General features: G+C 37.3%; 1 protein-coding gene across 14 annotated transcripts in view; it reads left to right on the top strand.

Moving 5' to 3' along the window:
- MBD5 (methyl-CpG binding domain protein 5) overlaps nt 1–27,779 on the top strand; it is a 494,793-nt gene that overhangs the window by 38,461 nt on the left and 428,553 nt on the right. For 8 of the 14 annotated variants that reach the window (XM_070070949.1, XM_070070953.1, XM_070070956.1 and 5 more), the window contains exon 2: nt 13,290–13,332. The exons of 4 other annotated variants lie outside the window; for them this stretch is intronic. The gene's annotated coding sequence lies outside the window, so the exon portion shown is untranslated. Of the gene's footprint in view, nt 1–4,294; nt 4,336–13,289; nt 13,333–27,779 lie in introns of all 14 variants that reach the window. 2 more of the 14 variants (XM_070070948.1, XM_070070951.1) reach the window with 1 other exon arrangement.

The raw sequence follows: 27,779 nt of genomic DNA, 5'->3' as shown, positions 1-27,779 counted from the left end.
AGCCCCACCTGTTTGTAGTAGTAGGTGTGAAAGAGTAAAACATCTTTGCTGTCTTGTGGACATGCTTCAAGAATGGCCTAGCACATCTCCTTCCAGCCTTCATAATGAGGCTCTCCTATTTTAAGACAGCCTAGTATTTCACGGTGTCATTAAGGCAATAGAGAAAGAAAGGTAATATGAGAATACTTCTGAGGTTGGAGCAGTGTCATCTGTTGTGAGTTTGTGAGATATTTCTGTGTTCTAGATTGTGAGCATTTTCTGTCCTTTGGTGAAAATCAGACTGTCCTTTAGCAATAGCAGCAGTGTCATAAGCAGTTTTTTGAACGGGTAAGATCATGCTTCAACAAAATGTAGGAAAAAAACCCCGCCAAAGTAAATTAATGTAGGAATATCATGGTATAATGTAAGAAATTATGGATTGCTTCAAGGTTGAATGTTATTAAAGTAAATGACTGCCTGTAAGGTAAACCATGGATGACATGGAAATTGGAGACTAGGAAGATTACAAAATAAAATGCTAAATTTGAATATTCTGTGGATTATAGGCTTTCAAGTGAAAAACACTATAAATTGAGAATCACATGAGCTTTCTTCAAGGTCAAAGATTTTGTTTCTATTCATGCTCATTGCTTGGAATATATGCAAAGAAGAATTTAATTGATATGTGTTAATAGAAATCTCTAATTTGTATGTTCCAAAATTAATAATATATACCATTTGTTAAAATTTTAAGGGTGAGAAGAAGACAAGGGACATTTACATCATTATTATCATTGGATAGATTTATATACTTGTCAGTCAAATTCCATTATGTTAATAGATAAGTATTTTATGTTTATCTCATGATGAAGCCTCATTACTTACTTCCTATCCCTAGCATTTAGTATTTCCCTCAGTGGTACTAAACTATTTTTAGATCTACCACATAATATTGTGTTATTTCTCACCTGCAGGCCTTTGCTCAACCTATTCCTTCTTTGTAGAATGCACTTCACTTACCCATGTTTGTCTCATTCTTATTTAAGATTTGGCTTGAACATCCTGTTTGAAAGACCTCCTTTGCCCTCCTTCAGGACACACTATGTCATACATCTGCTTTTTTTTGTCCTCTGTCATTTTATTAGAATTGTTGGAGAACACCTAGAAAGCAAGTGGTATTCCTAGTACATATTCCAGAACATGGCACATAGAGGTGTCCAATAAATGTGTGTTGCAATGATTATAGATTTAAGAGTGCAACACCTACTCTTGTTAATGGCCAGAAATGCTAGTTGATATAAGTTTTGACCCTGTTCATAATAGGTGCAAAATAGAATATGAAATGTACCTACTCTGAGTATTTATTAATTTGGTACATTTATTATGTACCCACTCTGAAGATCTGTGCTACAAATTGAAATGTATATGAATTTTCAATATAACTTCATCAAAAAAGTTTTCAGCTCCTGATTAAAAGCCAGCCCTTAATTTGTTTGTAACAATAATAAAGAATATTTATTAGAGTAGTTCCGAAAGTTAGTTGGAAAATAAGATCAAAAGGCAATTTTAGGGTAGGCATTTGGCACAGCAGTTAAGGTTCCACTTGGGACACCCACAATACCTATCAGAGTGCCTGGGTTCAAATGCGAGCTCTGCTCCTGTTTCTAATTTCCTGCCAATGACCACTGTGGGATGCATTAGGTGATGGCTAAAGTGCTTGGGTTCCTGCCATCCATGTGGAAGATCCGGATTAAATTGAGGCTCCTGTCTTTAGCCTGGCACAGTTCTGGCTGTTGTCAGCATTTGAAGAGTGAACCAGCAGATGGGAAATATCTCTGTCTCTGTCACTTTCTCTCTCCATGCCTTTCAAAAAAGAAAAAAAAAAAAAACTTAATTCTAATACAAAAAATTTTTGAAATCTGTTCATATAAGGATCATTAAAAAGTTCCTGGAAATTTTGTACTATGAAAATTTATACATGGATTTCATGTTGGTCACAAAAATAAACGTATTTTTATTCCATCTTTCCGCTAGCTTTTTGAATTACCCTTGTGTTTGATTTTCTTTAAAAATTATCGTTAGACCATAGGGCAAAATAAAAATCTTCAGTTCTAAAAACATATTATTTCCTAGGACATGAAGTTTTCTTTGTCTTTTTTTTTAAGATTTATTTATTTATTTATTTATTTGAAATGCAAAATGACATACAGGGAGGATCTGCCATCTGTTGGTTCACTCCCCAAATGGTACTAGGCCTGGGCCAGGCTGAACCCAGGAGCCAGGGAACTTCATCCTAGTTTCCCATATATGTGGCAGGGGCCCAACTACTTGTATAAGCATCTGTTGTCTTCCCATTTGCATTAGCAGGAAGTTGGATGGAAAGCAGAGAATCCAGCACCTAAACCAATCATTATAGATGCTGGCATCATGGAGAGCAGCTTAATCTGCTACACCACAGCAAAGGCCTCAAAAAGTTTTCTGAATCTAGTCCTGGTTGGGGCACCGGATTCTGTCCCTGTTGCTCCTCTTCCAGTCCAGCTCTCTGCTGTGGCCCAGGAAGGCAATGGAGGATGGCCCAAGTGCTTGGGCCCTACACCCACATGGGAGACCAGGAGGAACCACCTGGCTCCTGGCTTTGGATCGGCGCAGCACTCCAGCTGTGACAGCCATTTGGGGGGTGAACCAACAGAAAAATGAAGACCTTTCTCTCTGTCTCTCTCTCTCACTGTCCACTCTGCCTGTCAAAAAAAAAAGTTTTCCAAAATTCTGAATCTTCTAAAACCCCCTGAAATAAATCTGTACTTTATAGATTCATTTAGATAAAAAAATGAATTGATTCTATTTTTATGCATCTATCACCTGGAATTAAAACACTTAGAAGTGGGCTATTGTTAGGGGAGACAAGAACATCTCATTCATCTCCTTTCCTCTATCTTAAACTACCTTCTCCTCCAATTCCCTTCCACCCAGTCAGTAAGAAAATTTGGCCTGTTTATTCTCTAGCTTGGTAATCTGATAAGGGTAGTATGTCAGCTAAGTTACTAGGCTATATTGCATACGGTAGAAATGATCCCTTAAGTGGTAAACTACATCTGGTCTAGTAGCACTGTAAATAGCCTGACAGGAGACCATATCTTTGGGCTTCTCTACATGTGGTAACTCATAAATGGACATGTCCCTTGAAGGGATTCTGGAAACCATGCATTTGGAGTTGTTACAGGAAATATTGGCCCTGGCAGGACATGAAGCCCTTAAGTCAGTGCAGCGCTCTTGCTTGCTGCCTGTGAATCTCAGCTTGCATCCAAGCCATGATCTAGGAGGACAAAAAAGAAAGCTCCCAGATGAGTGTTTGAACCATTATTAGACTGCCTCAGAGATTCCTGAAGAAGAGGTGTACCCAAGGCTGTCCTGCTGACAAGTCCCCATTCTTATTTCATTACCTTCTGGGTAGAGTGGTGTCCAGAGTGGCCTATGGTTGTCCTGTAACCTAGCATGTTCAGTTAAACCTTAGAAGACCCCTTAGTAGTCATGCCAGATCTGGCTGCCCTTTGTTCCTGGATCGAAGAAAGAGACTGTATGGAAAAAACAGAAGCAAAGATCTTGAATTAGTTATTTCATGTTGATACTGTCTCTTTGTGATATAGACCCTGTATTTTCTGAGTCCTAAGAGCTCTTTCTACACTAGGTTGTAGGAGGAATACTTCTAGCCTATAACTTCTGTTGGAGAAAGTCTCATGTGGCTGTGTAGTGCAAGGTTTCATTCATCAAATATTTCTCCTGATCACATATTGATTGGTTCTTTTTTCTTGGTTTTAGTTTTTGAGATCACTTTAAAAAGTGAGGAAATGACTTGAGATAATTGTAACTAATTAGCACTTTGTGGGAACCTTATTTAACTTTTCACTATATTGTTATTCTTTATCATGTTTATGAATTCTTTATCTAATTTGACTACTACACTTATTATATTCTTATATATTAAGATATTGCCTTTGAAGCCATTATAAGGAAGCTTTATTATCCCTGGTTTTTAAGTGATGGGTTGTATAATAAGTGAAAGATTATGTAACAGTTTTTTAATAACTGGAAAAAACTTCAACCAAATTGAACTTTTCAACTAATGCTAGATTTACTCATTAAATTGTGTGTGTGTGTGGGGGGGGGGGGGTATAGAAACAGTGTTAGTTCTCTTTGGAAAAGTTGTAATGTATGGAAATATGAGACAAAAGTTTCAAAATGTACAATGCCATTATTTAGAGATACCCCCTATTTCCATGCATGTTTTTCATTCCACACCTCTTGCATGTATATACAGAGAAAGAAGAAGGGGAGCGAGGAAGTGAGAGAGATGAAGAGGTATACTTATTTCTCTTATTTTTAAATTGAATAAAAATGTACTTACTGTTGTGAACCTTTTTTACTTGATACATCACGAATGTATTTTCATATCAATGCATGTTCATCAGCATCATTTCAAAATACAGAATAGCATTCTACTAAATGAAAATAATCTTATTTGACCAGTGGGTTATTGTTGGCATTTATTTTTGTTTTCTTAATGCCAGGAGTCTCTCTTAATTGCTCACAGTAGGTGATTATGTAGGCAGGGCTTTTTTCTAGGTTTACCATTTGTATAAATGCCTTCTTAAGGTATATTACTGTGTTTAGTAGCCATGTCACAATATCTGCTATTAGAGAATTTGTAATGAGGTTTCTGTTTATAAAAAGCAGTGAGGCCGGCACCGCGGCTCAATAGGCTAATCCTCCGCCTGCAGCGCCAGCACCCCGGGCTCTAGTCTCGGTTGGGGCGCCGGATTCTGTCCTGGTTGCTCCTCTTCCAGTCCAGCTCTCTGTTATTGCCCAGGAATGCAGTGGAGGATGGCCCAAGTGCTTGGACCCTGCATCCGCATGGGACACCAGGAAGAACCATCTGGCTTCTGGCTTCAGATTGGCGCAGCACGCCAGCCGTAGCAGCCATTTGGGGGGTGAACCAACGGAAGGAAGACCTTTCTCTCTCTCTCTCTCTCACTAACTCTGCCTGTCAAAAATAAAAAAAATAATAAAAAAATAAAGAGTAAGTTGGGAATCTTTTATTCATTGCTTTGGTAAACTTCATGCCATTCCTCTGGTACTATCTGACACTTTTTAGATTGTTAAAATTATAGACCGGTGTGACAACATCCATAGTGTGAAATTGGGAATACAGAAATAATGTAACAAGATGTTACAGCAATCTTTTTAAATGGCAGTGTCAAAATTATAATACCACAAATTAATAATCCTGCCAAGTAAAGTATGAATTTAACAGAACAACAAACATGTTAAAATATTGAGAATCATTTTTTGTTCAAAATTAAAGTCACAGATATTGGCCTAATAGGGTATGATAGTCCCCATTTCTGTCAAACTACAACTATCCTCTGTATATAAATATGCAACAGTATTCATTTACAGTATTTTTTCTGTTTATATATGTATGTATGGTTGAGTTTTATGTACTTGTACATGTAAATGTATGAAGTGTTTGGAAGCCACATTTTTTACAATTTATTTATTTAATTGAAAGAGCTACAGAAAGAGATGAAAACAGCCAGGGCTGGGCCACGCCAGAGCCATGGATCTTGTTCTGGGTCTTTCACTTGGGTGGCAGGGGCCCAAGGACTTGGGCCATCTTCCCTGCTTTCCCATATACATTAGCAGGTATCTGGATCAGAAGTGGAGCAGCCAGGTCTGGAACCATTACCCATATGGGATGCTGGCACTTTAGGTGATGGCTTAATCAGCTGTGCCATAGGGCTTGTCAGCTACTGAGTTGTAGGTGTTGTGCTGAGTCAGTTTATATTTTCATTTAAACCCCTAGTAATGCAATGATTCTTGAACCCATTTTTGAGGGGATTAGGAAACTGACTTGCAGAGATTTACACAGACCTGGTATGTCTAAATACATAACCCTGGTAGGGTTATGTAGTCATTAAATAATAGATCTTGGGGCTCAAATCAAGTTCATTGTCTTATAGTTTTGTAGATTTGCCCAATATGTTCTTACCTGATGGACGACCCTGGTTATTAAAGATGTATATTCTCCCTGATAATTCAACACTACCCAGTTCTCTCCTTGAGTTCTTTTGAGACTTCCCTCTGTCTTTAAAATGCAGTGTTTTTAAATTCTTTTAAATAATAATTTGGCTATTTTTGTCCTAAAAATAATTCATAGAGGGTACTATGTTGGATAATTCTCTTTTTGGTTGAAAATATGATAAAAATATAACATTGTTTTTTTTAACATTTTACATAAGTTTAGTATTTTACAAATGTTTCTAATGAGTTCTAAAACCCGATTTGAAATATCATGTGGAGAAGATTTTGTTTCATTGGACATTGTATTTTTTTAAAAAGTAAACAAGATTAGGCATTCTTAGCTTCTGATGCAAATAAATTATAGCTAAATAGACATATCTGTCTGTAATTTTTATATATCAATGTTTATTTACTTAGAAAATTCAGTATTCCAACTTGAATATAGGTTAGATAATAGACCTGCATAAACATATATGGTTACCTGAAAGTCATCATTAGTTTATAGTAAGCTTACTTGTACCATCTCACAGTGTGTCAACTATAGGTATACATATTTTTAGATGCAAAACAAATTCCTGTTTCATCAGGAATCAGACATTTTATTTGGGTCCCTTGATTGCCCCTTATTTTTTGTAACAGGTCCTTTTATTATGAATGCATAAGATTTATTTATTAACTCAAAACCTTTATCATTCCAAATTTTTATGTGCCTTTTATTACTAGATCAGTTGAATCTTCATGAGGGTATTATGTCCCTTCGATAACTGTAAATGTTTATGAAATTTTGAAGTATAATATTTCTAAATTATATGAATTTAATAAAAAATATAAATTTCTAGTATAATTTTGTTAACGTTCTGGAGTATACATATATAGCTGTAAAGTTTACCTTTTTTTTTTCTTTTTTTTTAAAGCTAATCTTTTTTTTTTTGACAGGCAGAGTGGACAGTGAGAGAGAGAGAGAGAAAGGTCTTCCTTTTGCTATTGGTTCACCCTCCAATGGCCGCTGCGGCCGGCGCACCGCGCTGATCTGAAGGCAGGAGCCAGGTGCTTCTCCTGGTCTCCCATGGGGTGCAGGGCCCAAGCACTTGGGCCATCCTCCACTGCCTTCCTGGGCCACAGCAGAGAGCTGGCCTGGAAGAGGGGCAACCGGGACAGAATCTGGTGCCCCGACCGGGACTAGAACCCAGTGTGCCGGCACTGCTGGTTGGAGGATTAGCCTATTGAGCCGCGGCACCGGCCAAGTTTACCTTTTAAGAAAAAAATGACATTGGACATAAAAATGATAGACACTAGAGTGAATACCCTATCTAGGCTTTTTTGCAAACCCAAGGGCTTAGACCCCTCCTACAGAACTGGCCAAGAATTTCTCCACTTACCAGACTTAATCTAAATAGCCTTCACTTCTTAGACATGTGAGATTTTCACTGTGATGATTTTCTGTGCTGTGTGCCAAAAGATTGTCAGATGAATACTCCTACTATGCTGATGAAGTCACAGTTTTCTTGGGGCTAGAAGGGGAGGTAATAGCGGAGTCTCTTAAATATTTTCTCTTGATGTGCAAAGTAATCTCTTGGAGTTAAGGCTTAGAACCATTGTTAAAAATGTTAGTTTTGAAGTTCATTTTAAAATTCAGTGTCATATTAGTTTTTAATGATAAAATTAAAACTATATATATAATCTTCTTAACCACTCTTTCCAGCCAATCTTATATTTAGAGGCAATGCTAATGTGGAAACTTTGTAAATGTGTATCAATAGAAGAGTATTTAAATACAAATGGCACATGCTTATAATGACCCACTGGGTAGACAAGTGGATTCTATAGGTGTAGAAGTAAAAATTATACTTATTGAGCAGTACATGTATGCTAGAGAGTGTTCTAAGGAATTAGCATGCTAGGTCTCAGTGAATTTTTCTAACAGCCCTACAAAATAGATACTATTCTTACTCATCATGATTTTAAAAATGATTGCATGAGAAAAAGAAAAATAATTAACTCAATGTCACATAGATATAAGGAAAAAAAGCTAGCTTATGGATCTAGGCTGTATGATTCTAGAACAAGTGCTATTAAATACTATGCCATATAGAAACATGTTGCTGGTATGAAAATGTATCTCATTTGTAAACCAATAGGTTAAAATAGCCTATCATTTATAGCATGATTCTATTTTCATAAAACTGTTAACCCTGCTTATTTTCTTTTTTTAATTTTTATTAATATGAGAACAGATTTCATATATTGCTACAATTCTAATACAATATAGCTACAATTCTAAGAGGATAACCATACTTCTCTCCACCTTTCTCTTTCCCTCAATCCCCCTCCTTCCTTCCTTTCTTGTTTTTTTTTCAGTTTTTGCTAAAACATGATTTCAATCCATTCCATAATCACAGGCTTAATTCACCACTAACCATAATATTAGTTGACATAATAAATACCATAGAGTCTTTGTTTCCTTCCACAAATTTTTTTACATTGAGTACTTTTAATTTTTCTAATTAGGAAAAACAAAGCTTTTGTGTTCTGTAAATAAATCACCACACAGACTATTCTCTCCTCCATTTCTCTGAGTTTAAATTTTCCTTCCTATCTCTATCAATCTTGAGGTGTTAACTCCTACACAGCAGCAATAACCAGTTACACTGCTTAATCTGTTTACTTTCACCAACTGTTTCAGAGTTAGAAGAACTTTCTCATTTGTATTTTGTATATAGGTTATTTTTAATTCCTTTGGATACTTCCTCTTTCTCTATAAACTTACATAGTGTTTAACTTGATGTTTGTTGGTCTGCTAATAAGTTTTTGAATTGATGAGGAAAAAATAAGCTAATGTGAGCATTCTGGCTAAGTAGTTTTATAAAGGATACTGTTTCCTTTTATAAGTATTATTTTTATATATTTGAAAGAGAGAGAGTGGCAAAGAAATTTCCCATCAGCAAATCCCCAAATACCTACAAGAGCCAGGGCTAGGCAAGGACAAAGCCAGGAGCCCAAAACTGCTCCTGGGTCCCTCATGTGGATAGTAGGGACATAAGTACTTGAGCCATCATTTGGTGCCTCCCAGTGTGTGTGTTAGCAGGAATCTCAAATTGGAAGCAGAGCCAGGACTGAAAACCCAGGCACTCTGATATGGAATGCAGGCATCCCAAACAGTGCCTTAACTGCCTTCCTGAATGCCTACCCTGTGTTTCCTTTTGAAAGTAGATGTGGATACAACTGGAAAACAGTACACCTCAAATGAGTAGAATCGGGCCGGCACCATGGCTCACTTGGTTAATCCTCCGCCTGCAGTGCCGGCATCCTATATGGGCGCCAGTTCTAGTCCCGGTTGCTCCTCTTCCAGTCCAGCTCTCTGCTGTGGCCCAGGAGGGCAGTGGAGGATGGCCCAAGTGCTTGGGCCCCTGCACCCGCTTGGGAGACCAGGAGGAAGCACCTGGCTCCTGGCTTCAGATCAGTGCAGCGCTGGCCATGGAAGCCATTTGGGGGTTGAACCAACGGAAGGAAGACCTTTCTCTCTGTCTCTGTCTCACACTGTCTATAACTCTACCTGTTAAATAAATTAAAAAAAAAAAAGAGTAGAATTTTTATATGAGGATACGTCAGTAATGATTTGGAAATGATTAAGAGTGGCTAAAAGAATGCTGACTCAGTGTTTCTCCAGACTCGATTACAATGTTACGAAAAGGTCTTTGGGTGAATAAAAGTTTCTCTAGAAAGGGCCACCAGAGGAAAGCTGTCCTCTGTGTTTCCCTCAAAGAGGTCTCCAGAGAGAGCATTTTGTGAAGACAGTAAGATACAAGGGATTACCAAATGTGAATTGATAATTATAGGAACAGTGGTAGAGATACAGTAGAAAATGTTTATGGGAAGAGATGAATGCAGAGATGGCTCAGGGGAGAGGCAGCTTGCAAGTAGAATGAGGCAGCGAAGGAAAAATAGAGACGATAGGAGAGGGGATTATGTGCTGGCATGTGACCAAAGAGGGCAAGGCTATCATTCATCCTTAGGTAAAGTAGGACTTGAAGATTCAGTCAAGTTTATTTCTTTGTTTTTTCAGTAATGAGAGGCAAAGTTACAAACTGATTTGCTGTCTGAAACAAGAATGGGGATCTGGAAGACCAACAGCCGTATTTCATGGTTATCTTACCTAAACCGCTAGACTGGACAAAGAGAAATGGAATTAGTTTTCTTAAAAGGAGTATGTCATTCGGTCTATTAGAACTTTTTCATCAATGGCTCTTTAAAATATCTACAATAGAGACCGGAACTGTGGCACAGTAGATTAAGCCTGTGATGCAGATATCCCATAAGAGTGTAAGTTTGCGTCCCACTTGCTGCACTTCTGATCAGCTCCCTGCTAATGGACATGGGAAAGCAGCAGAGTATGGCCTCAGTGCCTGGGCTCCTGCCACCACATGGAAGTCATAGATGGAGTTCCAGGCTTCTGGCTTTGCCCTGGCCCAGCCCTGACCATTGCGCTCATTGTGACCATTTGGGGAGTGGACCAGTGGGTGGAAAAATCTCTCCGTCACATTCTGTGTGTATGTCTCCCTCTCTGTAACTCTGCCTTTCAAATAAATAAATCTATAAAAAATAAAAAACAATACTGATGTCATACTGATAAGTTAAAAAGTGCCCTTAATTATTGTCATACATCATTTACTTTTCCGATTTTTACAATTGCATTCCAAGTTTAGCTTTTTTTGTTTTTTTATTTGCCATTGTTTGAATCAAGTTATAAATAAGATTCATATATTGCAGTTGGTTGATATATTCTTTTTTTTTAATTTACTTTTTTTTTAACTTTTATTTAATGAATATAAATTTCCAAAGTACGATTTATGGATTACAATGGCTTCCCCCACATACCATCCCTCCCACCCACTACCCTCCCTTTCCCACTCCCTCTCCCCTTCCATTCACATCAAGATTCATTTTCGATTATCTTAATATACAGAAGATCAGCTTAGTATACATTAAGTAAGGATTTCAATAGTTTGCTCCCACACAGAAACACAAAGTGAAAAATAATAGATGATTTTTTTTTAAATGATGATGAAATCAGATCAGACCTATTGTCATGTTTAATCCCAGTGAGAGTCAAGTTGGGAGTTGATAATTTCTTTTTTTTTTTTTTTTTTTTTTTTTTTTTTTTTTTTTTACAGAGGATCAGTTTAGTATACATTAAGTAAAGATTTCAACAGTTTGCACCCCCATAGAAACACAAAGTGAAATATATTGTTTGAGTACTCGTTATAGCATTAAATCTCAATACACAGCACATTAAGGACAGAGATCCTACATGAGGAGTAAGTGCACAGTGACTCCTGTTGTTGACTTTACCAATTGACACTCCTGTCTATGGCATCAGTAATCTCCCTATGCTCCAGTCATGAGTTTGCAAGGCTATGGAAGCCCTCTGAGTTCTCCGATTCTTATCTTGTTTAGACAAGGTCATAGTCAAAGTGGAGGTTCTCTCCTCCCTTCAGAGAAAGGTACCTCCTTCTTTGAAGACCTGTTCTTTCCACTGGGATCTCACTCGCAGAGATCTTTTGCCAGAGTGTCTTAGCTTTCCATGCCTGAAATACTCTCATGGGCTTTTCAGCCAGATCCGAATGGGTTGATATAGTCTTTTTTTTTTTTTTTTTTTTTTTTTGACAGGCAGAGTGGATAGTGAGAAAGAGAGACAGACAGAAAGGTCTTCCTTTGCCCTCCAATGGCCACCGCAGCCGGTGCACCGCGTTGATCCGATGGCAGGAGCCAGGTACTTATCCTGGTCTCCCATGGGGTGCAGGGCCCAAGTACTTGGGCCATCCTCCACTGCACTCCCAGGCCACAGCAGAGAGCTGGCCTGGAAGAGGGACAACCAGGACAGAATCCGGTGCCCCGACCGGGACTAGAACCCTGTGTGCCGGCGCCGCAAGGTGGAGGATTAGCCTAGTGAGCCGCGGCGCCGGCTGATATGTTCTTAATTGTTTCTCAATCCATAGGTCTTTTTTTCTCAGGGTTGGCTAGACTTAATTTTATATGTGTACTTTAACTGTAATGATCTTAGGAAATGATAGTTTATGTTGTAAAGCTTAAATTTATTAGAAAGTACTGGTCTCACTATGGATTTAAAGACATTTAAAGAGCCACATCTTAAAATTCTTACCAACTTTTGATTCAATACTCACAATTTATTAATGATCAAAATAACTAGTTTGTTAGCACTCTGGAGCCACTAGTAATTCATCAATTTATTTGATTGTAAATGATATCTGTATAGTTGTCTTAAGTTGCTTTACAAATACAATCTTGGAAAGTCAATATTGTGATGGTTAAGAGGACAGGTCACATTTTTTTCAAATTGCATCCTGTACAAGGATTAGAAGGAAATATGTTTTTCTTATTATGAGTATTAACATTGTTAACAGTATTTCATGTGGTTCGTAGTTTGAAAAAGCACAGCAAATTTAAGAAAATTTGAGAAAAAATTTTCACAATAGTGAAAAATTACAGGAAGAAGGAAAGGAAAGGAATCCTACATATGGGAGTAAAGAAATTCAAATACATTGAACTCCAAAATTAGTATATTTTATTACAAACAACCAGTAAAACCTTCTGTGCACTAGGCATTGTGCTGAGAGTGACACAGATAATTTTTCTCCTTAAGTACTTCATATGGCAAGATTCACAATCAGATATTTTAAATATAGTTTGCATCCTATTTCATTATATATAGATAGATATAGAACCTTAATACAAGACTGGCAAATATATTTATTGATTAAATGGAAGCACATGGTGAAATATAAGCATTAGAAAAAGTTAAAATAATTTCCGAAATAGGAATCATCCACAATAAATGAAATTACTTTTATAAATTAGCAAAAACTAGGTGCCTAGGAGAGAAGGATCAGCTGTTATGAATACAAATAATTAAATCATTATAATTGTACTAATATATTAAGTAATAATTCTGTCTGTGACTGCTAACAGATATATTCACTTAAATATCACTTATTGAATAGCTGCTTTATGCATGTCACTGTAGTAGTCAGTAGAAAAATTAAAGTGAATAAAACACATTCCACCCCTCTTCTCTAGGTTTTCTTAGTATATTGGGGACAGAAGGCATAATTCTGTGAATAAAGTAGATTGGCAATCCAACATTCTCAGGCCAAATATGGCCCACAGCCTATTTTTTATGGCCCATAGCTAAAAATGTCTTATGTTTTTTAAAGGTTGAGAGCACAAATGAACAAAGAAGAATATGCAACAAAAACTGTAAGTGGCCTGAACTGCCTAAAATATATGTCCTCTAACCCTTTAAAGGAAATAGTTTGCTGGTGTCTATCCTATACAATCTGTACTTAAAATTGGAGCTCTTGGAGCTCTTCAAACTAATTAACTTCAAGCCTACTACAAGATAAAAGGCACAAAGTTGTCTTGTAAGCTCTCAGTATCTCTTACTAGTGTACCTGTGTTCTTCAATCTGATACTACATGTTTATGAAAATGTATGTCTTTTCCATATTGTTAGAATGGTGATTTTATTAGCACTTGGGTTGTCTTTCACTGGGATTAGCATCATGGAGTGCCTATTGGTTTTAATGCATTGTTAGGTAGTTATGAGATGGACAGATCCCTAAGAAGCATATATGCGGATACTAAATGATGATATCTTTTGGAACAGAAGATAAAGCAACCTTGAGGATATCTGCTTCCTTAAGGAAAATGACCTAACGTTTTTGTTATTTGGAATTCAGATGACAGTGAATGAAAGAAAATACATAAAAAGATAGATTCTTTCTTTCTGTGCTATGGAATAAGCTACCCTTGTGATAATTATAATTTTAAACTTAATAGGAGGCTGTAACTCCCAAGTATGTAGGATTCAAAGACAGTATGTAGAAAGTCCTGCTATGTGTAAGGCACTCGTGGAGATATAAGGACAAGTAAGAATCACATGTGGTGCTTAAGTTCAGGATAAAAGTAGAGCATATTCTGTTTCAGACTGAAAGGGATAGTGTTGTATAAAACAAACCTGGTTTGTTCTAAAGCAATTTTGGATGGAAAGTCTGCAAAATATGACACTTTTATAGTGGGAAGGTAGAGTGAACAATGAGAAAGATGCCTTGAGCTTTTATCGTCCATCAGCAGTCAATTTAATTATATCCTCACTTTTGGGATCCATATTAGGTTATCTAACTCTGCCAGATTCCACACCAATTTTGGGATCTACTTAAGGTGTTCTGATATGTGGAATGTAAATTGTCAGTTCTTAAAGTACCTGTTGTCTGTAGAATTCCAACCTTGGTCAAGGTCGTCATCTATCTTGTAGAGTTGCTTTCTAATCTTAGACAAGGTCATCTTCTATCCTGCTGAGTTGCTTAATAGGCAGGAAATTTTTATAGATTTGAGAAGAATCCTTATAAGTATTAGTTGCTTCAGAGCTTAAACCCTTAACTGTCACTCTTAACTCATTTGAAAGCATTAGATTCTTTTCCTTTACAGTGAAGAAGTGCGATTTTCCAGGTGATTCCTGAATTTTAGACGGATTATGATAGGATGACAGTCCTGACTTAAGTTTATGATTCTAGTGACTTGAACTTAGCTCTGACCTTGATCACCTGTCTTATATATCAAGCTAGTGCTTGTTTACTTGTTTGCATCATTTCATGAGTGTTTGTAGACTAGCAGATCACTCTGTATACAGCAAATGTTCCAGTTTTTATTATGGATTATGTATAATCTATTTCTCATGGCTACCAACTATCACATGATGTAATTATGGATTCATTTAAAGTTTTATTTTCCTTGCATATATTTTATTGTTAATTTTTGTAAAGTGAACTGCCACACTGCATGACTATTTTCTACAGTAGTTAAAGAAGTCTAGTGTAAATATATCTTATCCATTGTTACTTTTACTATATTCTTTAACCCTTTCAGATCTCCGATTTCTGTGTTATAAATGTAGCATTTTTATTGGTAATTGTGAGCCTCTTTTAGTTAATACTAATTGTAATTATTTATTTTTATCAGAATTGTTTTATTAACATTTAATTATTCATGGAGGTGAATATTACACAGATTGGAACAAATGACCCCATACTGAAACTTTCCAAGGCACAATTATAGGGACATGTTTAATGTTGATTCATCTCTCTCATGTTAGGGATCTTCTTGATGTAATTTTATAGCATTTCTCTCTTCCTTTTGCTTTGTGGTGCAGCAGGTTAAGAACCACTTGCTTACATCAGTATCTGAAATCTGAGTGATCGTTCAAGTTCCAGCTACTTGTCTTTCTTTTTTTTTTGAAAAAAGATTTATTTATTTGAGAGACAGAAAGACATACAGAAATATCTTCCACCCACTGGTTCACTCCACACATGGTCACAACTCCACGGCTTGGCCAAGCTAAAGCCAGGAGCTAGGATCTTCTTTCAGGTCTCCCACATTGGTGCAGAACTCCAAGCACTTGAGCCATCTTCTGCTGCTTTCCCAGACCGTTAGCAGGGAGCTAGATTGAAAGTGGAGTAACTCAGAAGAACCAGTACCCATATGGGATGCAGACAGTGGTTTTACCCACTTTGCCACAATGTCATCCCTCCCTTAGCTGCTTGGCTCTTAATCAAGCTTCCTGGTCACATGCCTGTAAGGCAGTGGATGATGGCCCATGTGCTTGGGCCCCTGCCAGTCATATGGGAGATCTGGATTGAGTTCCTGGCTCATGGCTTCAGCCTGGTCCAATTCTGACTATTGTGGCCATTTGGGAAGTGAACCAGTGGATAGAGGATCACCTTCTCCCTCTCCCCCCCGCCCCAACTCTGATTTTCCAACAAATAAATTAATCTTTTATAAAAATAAGTAAATGATCTGGTAAAAGGCAAATACATGTCCTTGCTTTTATCCTAATTTCTAAATCTAGTAAACAAAATATGAAATAATGAAAATGCTCAAAATAAACTCAAATAAAATAAAACAGTATGTTTTATATAACATTATTTTATATTATGATTGTAACCTAGTAAATTCGTAGCTATGTAAAGATTTAGGAATATTAGAAGGTAATACATGAAAATCCTGAATGTATGAAGGTACTTGATTAGGGCACTTTTTTCTTATACATTATGTTTTTTCTGTAATTTAGTTGTTATTGTTTTAATGAGAAGGATAAAGTTTTATAAAATGCAGCATAAGAAGCTACCATTAAATATAGAAAGGCATTTGCTGTTTCTAATTATGGAAAGTGTTTCAAAGGCACTTGTATCAAATACAAAGATAATTCATGTACCCAAAGATCATGCTTTCTTTAGAGTGTATGTCAGCATAACAGGCAGCTCACAACTCAAACTGTCAGACAGGCAATTTTCAAAATTGATGTCCAGTAAGTTTTTATGTAAAAAGGGTTTAAAACTGTTAACTTGTTAATTATCTTCTCCAGAACTCCTCATTCTCTGTAACAAACCCTTGAATAAAAGCATAACAAGGGTGGCATTCTTGTCTGTATTTTAAAATTGTATCCTTGCATTTAGAGTAGTTCCTGGTACAAAATAGAAGCTAAAGAAGTTATTTGTTGAATGAATAAATAAAAAACAGATGAAGGAGATATGCAGTTCACTACTAAGTTTATATGCAAGGATTACTCCTAATATGTATTATTTAGATTCCCTCATTGTATTTTGGTTTATGGTATAAAATTAGAGCAATATTAGACTTATTATACGTATTAAATTTGCTTTGAACTATACGATAAACAGCATAGCAAGAAGGAGCCAAGTAAACCCAACTTTGATAATGAATTATATCACCATTGCTTTTTGTAAAACACTCTGGTTGTAAGGAGGAAGGAGAGACTACAGTAAATAGGGCAGACCAGTGGTAACAGTATCTCACAATTCCAGCTCTGCTTGTGTGGCAGCACAACACAACGTGGCATCCACTCAGAAGGCTTCCCAGATGATCCTGTACATGCTTAAATGACCTGAGGTGGAACCCTTCTGTGAGCCTCTACCAGCATCATGACTTTAATCTTTGTTTTTCTTACATTGAACCTACTACATTGTAGTAGGTTCTGTGCTTTTGTCAGGAAATTCTACATATTTTAGAATACAAATGATACAAAACAGAAATTACTACTCATCTTGAAAGATGTTACTTTAATTTTTGTCATAGTCAATATATTCCCCTTTATTCAATTCAGCATGATTCTTTATAAATCATGTTAGACTCTTCTAGATTGTTGTGTTTTCATGTATTCTGTGTCCTCCTTTTTGGTTGCTGTGTCCCTCCATACATCTTTCCTCTTTAAGAAAACATTTCATATGCAAAATCAAAGGTCCAATTCTTATTGGTCCTTTAGATTAGGAGGAAGCTGACTTTCATTTCTCTGATCCTCTACCACTCTAATTTTAAGCTGAAACTGCTCTCACCAGAACCACTTGAATGCTGGTATATCAGTGTAACTGTGGGCCTTGAGTTTTCCAATTTTTGTGATTCATTCATTGTTTTCTGTGGTGTATTCCATTTTCTAGAGCACACAGCCATCTCCCTAGCAAGCTTTCTCTAAGATTCTTCATTCATTTTGATTGCAACAATTTCTCTGAACTCACTAGGTCCTTTGCCATTTGCCTAGGACTACCAGTAACTCACTCTGAATTACCTCCTATCTTAGATGTCTTATTTCTTGTTATTCATTTACATACCCTTCTATATTCTCCCTGGTTATTCATTCAGTTATTCAAAAGATGTTTATTGGGTCAATAATATGTTTCTGAGCTCCCTAAAGTGTTAGGATTAGTGGGAAAAGAATGTACTTGAACTTGTGGGGTTTACTGTGTAGTTGATGCATAATGTTAATCTTTCATATCTACAACTCAGACTTCTAGCACTTATTCTGGTTGTGATTTCTGGAGAACACTGTCTTTATTATAGAATTCCCTTGTGGTTTTGTAACCTAAAAAAAGAGTACAATAAGCTTACTTTTTTTCTGGTGATATTGTCACAATTTTAAAACAGTTTGGTGTTTTTCTAAAAAAATCAATAGGTTATCCTCTGTAAAAATCTTATTAATAATTATAACCAACATTTATTAGGTATTATGCTTCTTGCCCTGTGTAAACATGACCTTACATAATCCTCACAACAAACTAATGAGGAAATGTGTTAGAAAGTGGTTGTCATGTGCACAAAGTCATTCATATACAGAGAGAGTAATGTTTTGTATTTAAATATGTTCAGTCCCAGAACATGAGTTCTGTTAACATGTTTGCTAGTTTCCATCACTAGTAATATTAATTGAAAGTTGAATCTTTTTTTATTCACTTTATTTTATTTTATTTAAGGAATACAAATGTCATGCATTTCATAGATACACATTTGAGAATGTGTTGATTCTTCCCACCTTACCTCCCTCCTCTCCATAATCCCCGCCTTCTTCCTCCTCCATCTCTCATTGTTAGTTTTTACAACAATCTATTTTCAGTTAATTTTACACTCATAAGATTAACCCTACATGAAGTAGAGTGTTTACCGAACAGTATGAAGAAAAAAGAACAAAAACAAACAAAAGTTTTGTTCCTCAACAGTGAAGGCAAGGATTGTTCAAAATCATCACATCTCAGAGTGGTACTAAAATTTTTGAAAACAATACGTAGCTTTCTCGTTGAATCTATTTTTGTGTCTATTTTTGTTACCCCTTTGCTCTTCCTAACCCTTCATATTTGTGCTGTATAAGGTGTTAAGGAGTCTTAGTTCCAAAATATTAACATAAATATATAACATTCATAAAGCTATGTATTAGTTGGTTAGTTAATTTTGCTTATGAAAGATATTATGACTTTTGACATACTGGGTCATGTTTACTATTAAGTGGAAAATATTTTAGTGAAGATTGATTACATTTGGGTATTATTTATTATTTTAAATTGTAGCCTCTGTAAAATTGGGGATCAGCAAACTTTGTTAAAAATGAACGCCGCGGCTCACTAGGCTAATCCTCTGCCTGCGGCGCCGGCACCCTGCGTTCTAGTCCCAGTCGGGGCGCCAGATTCTGTCCCAGTTGCCCCTCTTCCAGGCCAGCTCTCTGCTGTGGCCAGGGAGTGCAGTGGAGGATGGCCCAAGTGCTTGGGCCCTGCACCCGCATGGGAGACCGGAAGGAAGCACCTGACTCCTGGCTTTGGATCAGCACAGTGTTCTGGCCTCAGTGGCCATTGGAGGGTGAACCAACGGAAAAGGAAGACCTTTCTCTGTCTCTCTCTCTCTTTCACTACTCTGCCTGTCAAAAAATTAAAAAAGAAAAAAAAGTGAAGTGAAATGACACTTATGTGGTTTTCTCCATGGTATATTATCTGTATTTTTAACTTTGCCATATTTATTTAATAGAGCATCCTAATCAAGGTTGTGTATTCTACTCTGTACTTATTCAAATAGTTCCTTTTTAATTCATTACTTTCATAGTATATAAAAAAATCATACTTATTACATTTTCAGCACCAGACTTTTCCCCCTACTTAAAGATAACACAAATAAGACTGAAAACATGACTTAGAAATATATTATAAGTGTGTACTGTTACAACTGTTTACAACTTAAGACAGTTTCATGTTGTGGAAAACATACTTGTGTAATACTTGAAACTTTTGGACTTGCAGTCGTACTAAGACCTCTGTTAGCATTAATACTGGACAGTTCATTTACCTTTTCCATGCTTCTGTTCTCCCATTGAGATACCACCAGCTCCTTGTGACATGTCTAGTCAGAAGACCCATCTACACTGAAATTACAAAATTTTGCCCAATTAGATTTAAAAATATTCTAAAACCATGGACACATAAAGGTATTATAGTTGTTGAAGAAATAAAACAATTTTTACAGATCTAAGGTAGTATTTACCTTAAGTTTCTGCCTCTTAAAATATAATTTTAAAGATGCTTCAATACAGTGTTGATTTCTAAGTTATTATTTCAATGTAGATTTTTCAGCATTGTAAAAATTGGTCTTTTCAGTGGAATCTTGAACCTATTAAGGTCGTTGAAGACTTATATACTGAGATGCTTAAAACTCACGCCTCTCTTATGAAAACTGGGACCATTTAATTATTAGATTTCACATTAATAAACTTTTCAAAGTGTATAGTATAAATATTAGGAGCAGTATATGAATGTATGCACAGTATTCATTTTTAAATTAATTCCATTACTGAGCCGGCGCCGTGGCTCAATAGGCTAATCCTCCACCTTGCGGCGCCGGCACACCGGGTTCTAGTCCCGGTTGGGGAGCCGGATTCTGTCCCGGTTGCCCCTCTTCCAGGCCAGCTCTCTGCTATGGCCAGGGAGTGCAGTGGAGGATGGCCCAGGTGCTTGGGCCCTGCACCCCATGGGAGACCAGGAAAAGCACCTGGATCCTGGCTCCTGCCAGGATCAGCGCGGTGCGCCGGCTGCAGCGGCGGCCATTGGAGGGTGAACCAGCGGCAAAGGAAGACCTTTCTCTCTCTGTCTCTCTCTCTCACTGTCCACTCTGCCTGTCAAAAAAAAAAAAAAAAAAAAAAAAAAAAAAAAAAAATAATTCCATTACTATGAGCTAGAGTTTTTGATGACTCTTGTTGCAACTTCCATGAGATTCAGAAAAAAGTGCCATGAATGGAGAAGCAGGTTTTGGAATGTTAAATGTTAACTGAGATCTCTGGGCTGTAAAGTCAAGTTAAACCTTGTTATGTGTGGGAGAAGGAAAATCAAGGTATCCTTTCTTCCTAAAAGAGAATACAGAAAAACTAATTGAAATACTGTTAAGATTTAAAAGAGTAATATTATCAATTTTAATTACCCAACCTTTGATAATAAGTTTAACATTTACACATTTCCATTTTCTTTCTTTGATATGCTTTTGGCCATTTAAGAGCAAATTACAAGAGAACAGAGAAGGAAAAGGAAATGATACAGACAGACTATAAACATTTAGCCTGGTAATTTTTTAGGCATTCTGGAAAAAAGTTGGGGGATAATTTGCTAAAATGACAAAGCTGTAGAATTATACAGTATTGTTGTTCCTTACCTTAAAGTAGCAGTTCTCAACTGGGAATGATTGCCTCGGGGCAAAGTTGGCGGTATTTGGAGATGTTTTTGGCTATCCAGACCTGAAGTAGTCAGGATATTAGTGCTAGCATCTAGCGTGTAGAGTTCATAATGCTACTAAAATCTTGGGCACAGGATAGCCTTTTACAACAAAGCATTATCTAGTCTAAAAAAGTCAATGATGTAGGCCGCTGCCATGACTCAATAGGCTAATCCTCTGCCTGTGGCACTGGCACACCGGGTTCTAGTCCTGGTTGGGGCGCCGGATTCTGTCCCGGTTGCCCCTCTTCCAGACCAGCTCTCTGCTGTGGCCTGGGAGTGCAGTGGAGGATGGCCCAAGTGCTTGGGCCCTGCACCTGCGTGGGAGACCAGGAGAAGCATCTGGCTTCTGGCTTTGGATCAGCACATGGCAGGCTAACGCCCTGGCCTGAGGCGCCGGCATCCCACTGGCTGCTCCACTTCTGAGCTGATCCAGCTCTCTGCTATGGCCTGGGAAAGCAGTAGAGGATGGCCCAAGTCCTTGGGCCCTTGCATCCACATGGGAGACCCAGAGGAGGCTCCTGGCTCCTGGCTTCGGATCCGCACATCCGGCCGTTACAGCCAATTAGGGAGTGAACCACTGGATGGAAGACCTCTCTCTCTGCCTCTCCTCTCTCTCTGTGTAACTCTGACTTTCAAATACTATATATATATATATATATATATATATATATATGGAAGGAAGGAAGGAAGGAAGGAAGGAAGGAAGGAAGGAAGGAAGGAAGGAAGGAAACAGAACAAAACCCTGGCCTTATAAATTGACACACTTGGCTCCTGGCTTCAGATCGGCCGAGGCGGCCATTTGGGGGGTGAGCCAACGGAAAAGGAAGACCTTTCTCTCTGTCTCTCTCTCTCGTTATCTAACTCTGCCTGTCAAAAAAAAAAAAAAAAAAAAAAAGATAAAAGATACTGCTTGGGGTGCTCATTTGCCATATTAGCATGGGTTTAAATCCCAGCTCCACTACTAATTTCAACTTCCTACTAATGGCATCCTGGGAGGCAGCAGGTGATGGTTCAAGTACTTCAATCCTTACAACTCACTTGGGAGAAATGGATTGAATTTTGGTCTCCAGACTTCAGTCTGGCCCAGCCCTTGACTTTGCAGGCATTTGGGGAGTAAACCAGCAAATAGAAATTGTCTTTTCTTTTTCTTCCTACCTTTCTTTCTCTTTCTTTTGTTCTCTTTGCCTTTCATATAAAAATAAAGTTCACAACCTAATATTAAAATATTATACAAATAAAGAAATATTAAGCAATGTACTTGAAGGCTGTGCAGTATTAAGTAAAGAAGCCAAAACTTCAACCCAAATCTCCTGACACTAAGCCATGGTGCTTTCCTTAGTTCTTGTTGTTCTTAAAATCAAATCCTCAGTTATCTTTGGAGTATTAAAAAAGATAAGAATTATCAAAGACTATACTGTGCTCCATTTTTACTATGTTCCTCTTAATGGTAATATAATTGGGGTTATATTTCGTTGTTCAAAAGTTTCATTAACATGATATCTAGAAGTACCCTTTGTTTTGGAATTGATAACTTCATTAACATTTAATCAATAACTATTTTCAGTGCTTATTTATTTCAGTGCATCTGCCAAGGCATACCATTAGGGGTATAAGAATATTAAGGGGCCGGCGCCGTGGCTCACTTGGTTAATCCTCTGCCTGCGGCACCAGCATCCCGTATGGGCACCGGATTCTAGTCCTGGTTGCTCCTCTTCCAGTCCAGTCTCTGGTGTGGCCCAGGAAGGCAGTGGAGGATGGCCCTGGTGCTTGGGCCCCTGCACCTGCTTGGGAGGCCAGGAAGAAGCACCTGGCTCCTGGCTTCTTCAGATTGGCACAGTGATGGCTGTAGCGGCCATTTGGGGAGTGAACCAATGGAAGGAAGACCTTTCTCTCTGTCTCTCTCTCACTGTCTATAACTCTACCTGTCAAATAAGTAAAAAAAAATTTTTTTAAAGAATATTAAGAAAAAATTCAAACTTTCTAGGACGCTCTAGAATAAAAAGAATATGCAACCCTTAAACTACATGGGAAAAATTACTTGAAATGTAAGTTGAACAAGGATAGAAACAATCTTGCATCTAAAATTGATTGCAGGAAGCTACCTAAATGTCCAAGAACAGGAAATATTGGGTACAAAGAGATTTATATATAAAGAAATTTTGTGTACTCATTATAAATGATACATGTTGTTATAAAACATGCTTGTGTTAAATGAAAAGATACAAAATTCATAGATGCTTTTAACTAAATGGAAAGATGTAAGAATACCAGCAGTTTAATTACCTGGTGTGAAGTAATAGTTTCAAGTTTAAAGTGGTAGTACTATTGTATTCTAAACAGTATAGATTGACCATTCATTCATGTAGAAAATATTTTCTTAGTCCTTTCTGTTTTGATCACGTTGCTTGAGTTGAAAGACAGTGGTGAGCCAGAGAGATACAGAACTTTTGCTTAAGATGGTGAAAGTCCTATAGGAAAGACAGATTACGAACACCAAACTGTGTTAAGTACTTCCTGTGGAACTGGACAGCTGCAGCTTTATATTGTTTTTAGTAAGTGTAGGCTAGGCTAACTGCGGTAACCAATTAACCCAGAAATCTTCACATAATTTACCACAGAAGGAATTTGTTTCTCACTCAGGTAATAATCCAGTTTCTTTCAGAAGAATCCAGATTCTTCTGAGAGAGTAATGGCTTTTGAAATAAGGCCTGAGACCTTTAAGAGGAGTAGGAATTTGCCAAATGAAGGTCAGTGTGAAAGTTGTGTCACTAGGGGGAATGTCGCAGACTGAAGGAATAGCTGGAGTAGAATGTTCTTTAAAAAAAAAAGCAAATAATCATATATTGACTATGAAAATTAGATCACATAGTGACCTCCTTTTGCCTCAGTTATCAGAGGAATACTCTTATTTTCATATGAGTACAAGACTCTACATATAGCAATCCAGTGGCAAGATCTCAGCCTTCTTGTAGAAACCTTTTATTCCTGTTCTCTAATGCTGCATCAAAAATTGCCCAAAATTAATAGAATACAGAAGCCATTTATAATACAAATTCTGGATCAGGAATTCAGAGAGAGAACACTGGGGATGGCTTATCTCAGTTCCATGTTTGAAGTCTCAACTTGAGGACTAGAAAATGATGAAGCTAAAAATTATCTGCTGCATTTGTCATTCATGTCTAGCTTGGATGCTCTGTTCCTCTCTAAAATAATCTGTACATATAGTGTCTCCTCATAGGCTGATTTGGACTTCCTCACAGCATTGTGACGAGTTCCCAAGAGCAAGAAGAAGAAAACTAGGTGGAAGCTTTATCCTTTTTGTGACCTAGTACTGAAAGACTTGTAGCATCATTTTTGCCATTCTCTCTTTGTTGCAACTGTCACAAACCCTAACCTATAATCAAAGGAAGGGAGCAAAGAACCTGCTTCTTACTTAGTAGGCAGAGGGTCAGTCACATTGTAAGAAGAGAATGTAGGCAAATGATTGATTGATTGATTGACATCTTTGTAAAGTTATGACATACTTGAACATTCGTCACTTAAAAAAATGTTCACCCGTAAAAACAAATCTATGATCCACTGTCACTAATTCTCAGTTTTAGCTTACTTGCTAGTTATTCATCCATGGTGTCTGTAGTCTGTAGTCTTACTTTTGGGGTAGGCTCTAAATTTTAGTAGCCCCATGCCTGTGTTTGTGCAAAAGCAGATGAAGGCTAAAGAAAGAATGAAAAAAATAAAATGATTCTGTTGGAAATTACGGAAGATTTTTAATTAAAATGATAAAAGTATAATTAGCACATATATATTATCATGTTAGACATATAACTGGACTTAAATGAACATCCTTTAAGAATCTATAATGATTTCAAGTACAGGAATCTCAGTATTGTTTTATCATCTTTATAAAGTCATCTATCTGGATAAGGTAGTTATTTTTAATTATATTTTATTGTACTATGCTCTCTGCTAGTTTGAGCTATGATATAAACAAAATATTAAGCTAGAAAAATTGCATTCTCAGTAAAATTGGTGCTTAAGTTAGTAGTACAACTTAGTACATCACTGTTTTTCCTTGGTTGGCTCTGATTTTTTTATGCACAGAATTGTTCTGTATGTGGTATGTATGTATGTGCCCATGAGCCATACATGAATATATAGACATACAAATATGTTGAGCAGTTTTTCTATACATACATACTTACCAATAAATCTGAAATGAAAACATTTCTCGTTTCATTTACTCTTTTGTTTTTAAGATTCATTGATTTGAAAGGCTAAGTGATAAATTAAGATATTTCAACTGCTGGTTCAAACGGCCGCAATGAACAGGACTGGTTCAGGCCAGGAGCCTGGAACTACTTCCAGTCTCCTATGCGGGTTGCAGGGGTCCAAGTACTTAGGCCATTAGCAGGGAGCTTGATCAGAACTGGAGCAGCCAGAACTCGATCTGGCACTCCCATTGGAATGCTGGCATCACTTGTTGTGTCTTAACCCACTGAACCACCATGCCAACCCCTCATTTGCCCTTCTTAACTCATTTACTGAGCCCACTTATATCAAACTCATAGTTTCAGTCCTTCTGTCCTCCCTTCTCCTACCTAAAAAGTATTCTAGGAATTTGTTTTAACTGGGCTAAAAGTTAAACAGTGTATTGTTTTCACCTACTCCCTGATTTTGGCCAAATCAGAGAGTCACTGGCTTGGAAAAGACTTCCCAGAACTTTGATTAAAACGTGGGTGGAGAAGATAGTCATGTCCATTATTGTTGTTGGATTCTTTATATTTGTTACCTCATTTAATCCTCACAGGTGTTAATAATAGTACATGATATTTTCTCTGTTTCACAAAGGAGAAAGCTGAGACTGTTGGAAATTAAGTAGATTGTTACCAGCTTTAACAATGTGGTTAGTGACAGGGTTAATAACAGGAAAATTCTATGCCAGATCTGCCTAATTCCAAATTCTGTGTTCTTTCAATTATATCATTAGTTGAGGGTATTTTGCAGGAGTTTTGAGTTTACCTTAATTTTGATTTAACATTTGTATGAGTGGTCAGAATTAAATTGCTTTGCTTATTTTACTCAACTAGATGGAAATTCATATTTATAAATGTATGAATTTATAAATATGTGATGTGTATGTATATGCACATGAGCATATATGAATATATAGTCATGCAAATATGTTGAGCGGTCTTTATGTACATAAACACTTAGCAATAAATCTAAAATGAAGACATTACTGGAAGACTTACCAAACCAAAACACTAGTACTAGTACAAACTCACAGTCTGTTCATTGGCAGATTGAATGTTTTGCATGAGGTTTTTTTGTTGTTGTTTTAGCTCTTTGTTACTACTAAAAAAGTATACAGAAAAAGTTAAGAGGAGGTGGGCACCATGGCACAGCAAGGTAAGTTGCTACTTGAGTTAAGCCACTGTTTGGGATGCCCATATCCCATATTGGAGTGCCTGGGCTCTGCTTCCAGTTCAGTTTCCTGAGAATGCATCCTGGGAAGCAGCAGATTATGCCTCTAGTACCTAGGCCCCTGCCAATCATGTGGGATACCTGGATAGAGTTCTTGGCTCCTAGTTTCAGCCTGGGCTAGCACTGGCTGTTGCTGGCATTTGGGGAGTAAACCAGTACATGGAAGATCTCTCTCCCTGTCTGTCACTCTGGCTTTCAAATATTAAATCTAAAAGGAAAAAAAAACTATGAAAAGCATAATTTATTATAAGTTTTACAGGACTAGGACATTCTAAGTCACCAACAATAGAAGGAAAAGTTTAACCAAAATATAACGTTTCTTATGAGGAAATATAACTAATTTTTTAAGAAATCAGACTATTGCCTTAGAATAAATTCCTCAGGTAATATGAAGAAAATAAAATTCATACTGTTCATTTGTATTGTACCAAAGCCAAATATAACTCCAACTGTGTTGCTACTTGGTCACTTTGTAATTTGCTTTCCGTCAGTGATTTTCTTTCCTTCTCAGGCAACATATCTCTAATCGTAGGGTTGCATTTCTTACAGAGATCAAAATTAGTGTAATTGAAAACATTGCAGCTTTGAAAATTTTTAATACTTAATGTAGTGACTCATAAGTAAATATTTGTGGAGCCATAGAAAAGTAAAGATAGAAGCAATGGTGTTAGAAATTCTCCCAGAAACCAGTCACTGAAGGTGGGAGAGCCAGACAGTGCTCTTAGCTTATGGAACCTTTCCAGGAAGCCACACAAACTGTTAAAGTCCTGACACATTCTACACTATAAGGGGACAAGTAAATGAACGGAACCATTGTTTTCAAAACAGCCTCAGAATTTAGTGAAGTGCCTTTTTTGCTCTGGATCAGAGTTACCCCCAACTTTCTCATTTCATCATACATCCCCAGCTTTGTGTTTGTTTGTTTTTTGACAGGCAGAGTTAGTGAGAGAGAGAGAGAGAGACAGAGAAAGGTCTTCCTTTTCCGTTGGTTCACCCCCCAAATGGCCGCTATGGCCGGCATGCTGCTGAGCTGATCTGAAGCCAGGAGTCAGGTGCTTCCTCCTGGTCTCCCATGTGGTTGCAGGGCCCAAGCACTTGGGCCATCCTCCACTGCCCTCCTGGGCCACAGCAG

This window comes from Oryctolagus cuniculus, chromosome 3, assembly GCF_964237555.1.
Source record: "Oryctolagus cuniculus chromosome 3, mOryCun1.1, whole genome shotgun sequence".
NCBI lineage: Eukaryota > Metazoa > Chordata > Mammalia > Lagomorpha > Leporidae > Oryctolagus > Oryctolagus cuniculus.
Note: the sequence above shows the minus strand (reverse complement) of the source record. Positions and strands in the feature narration are given on the sequence as shown.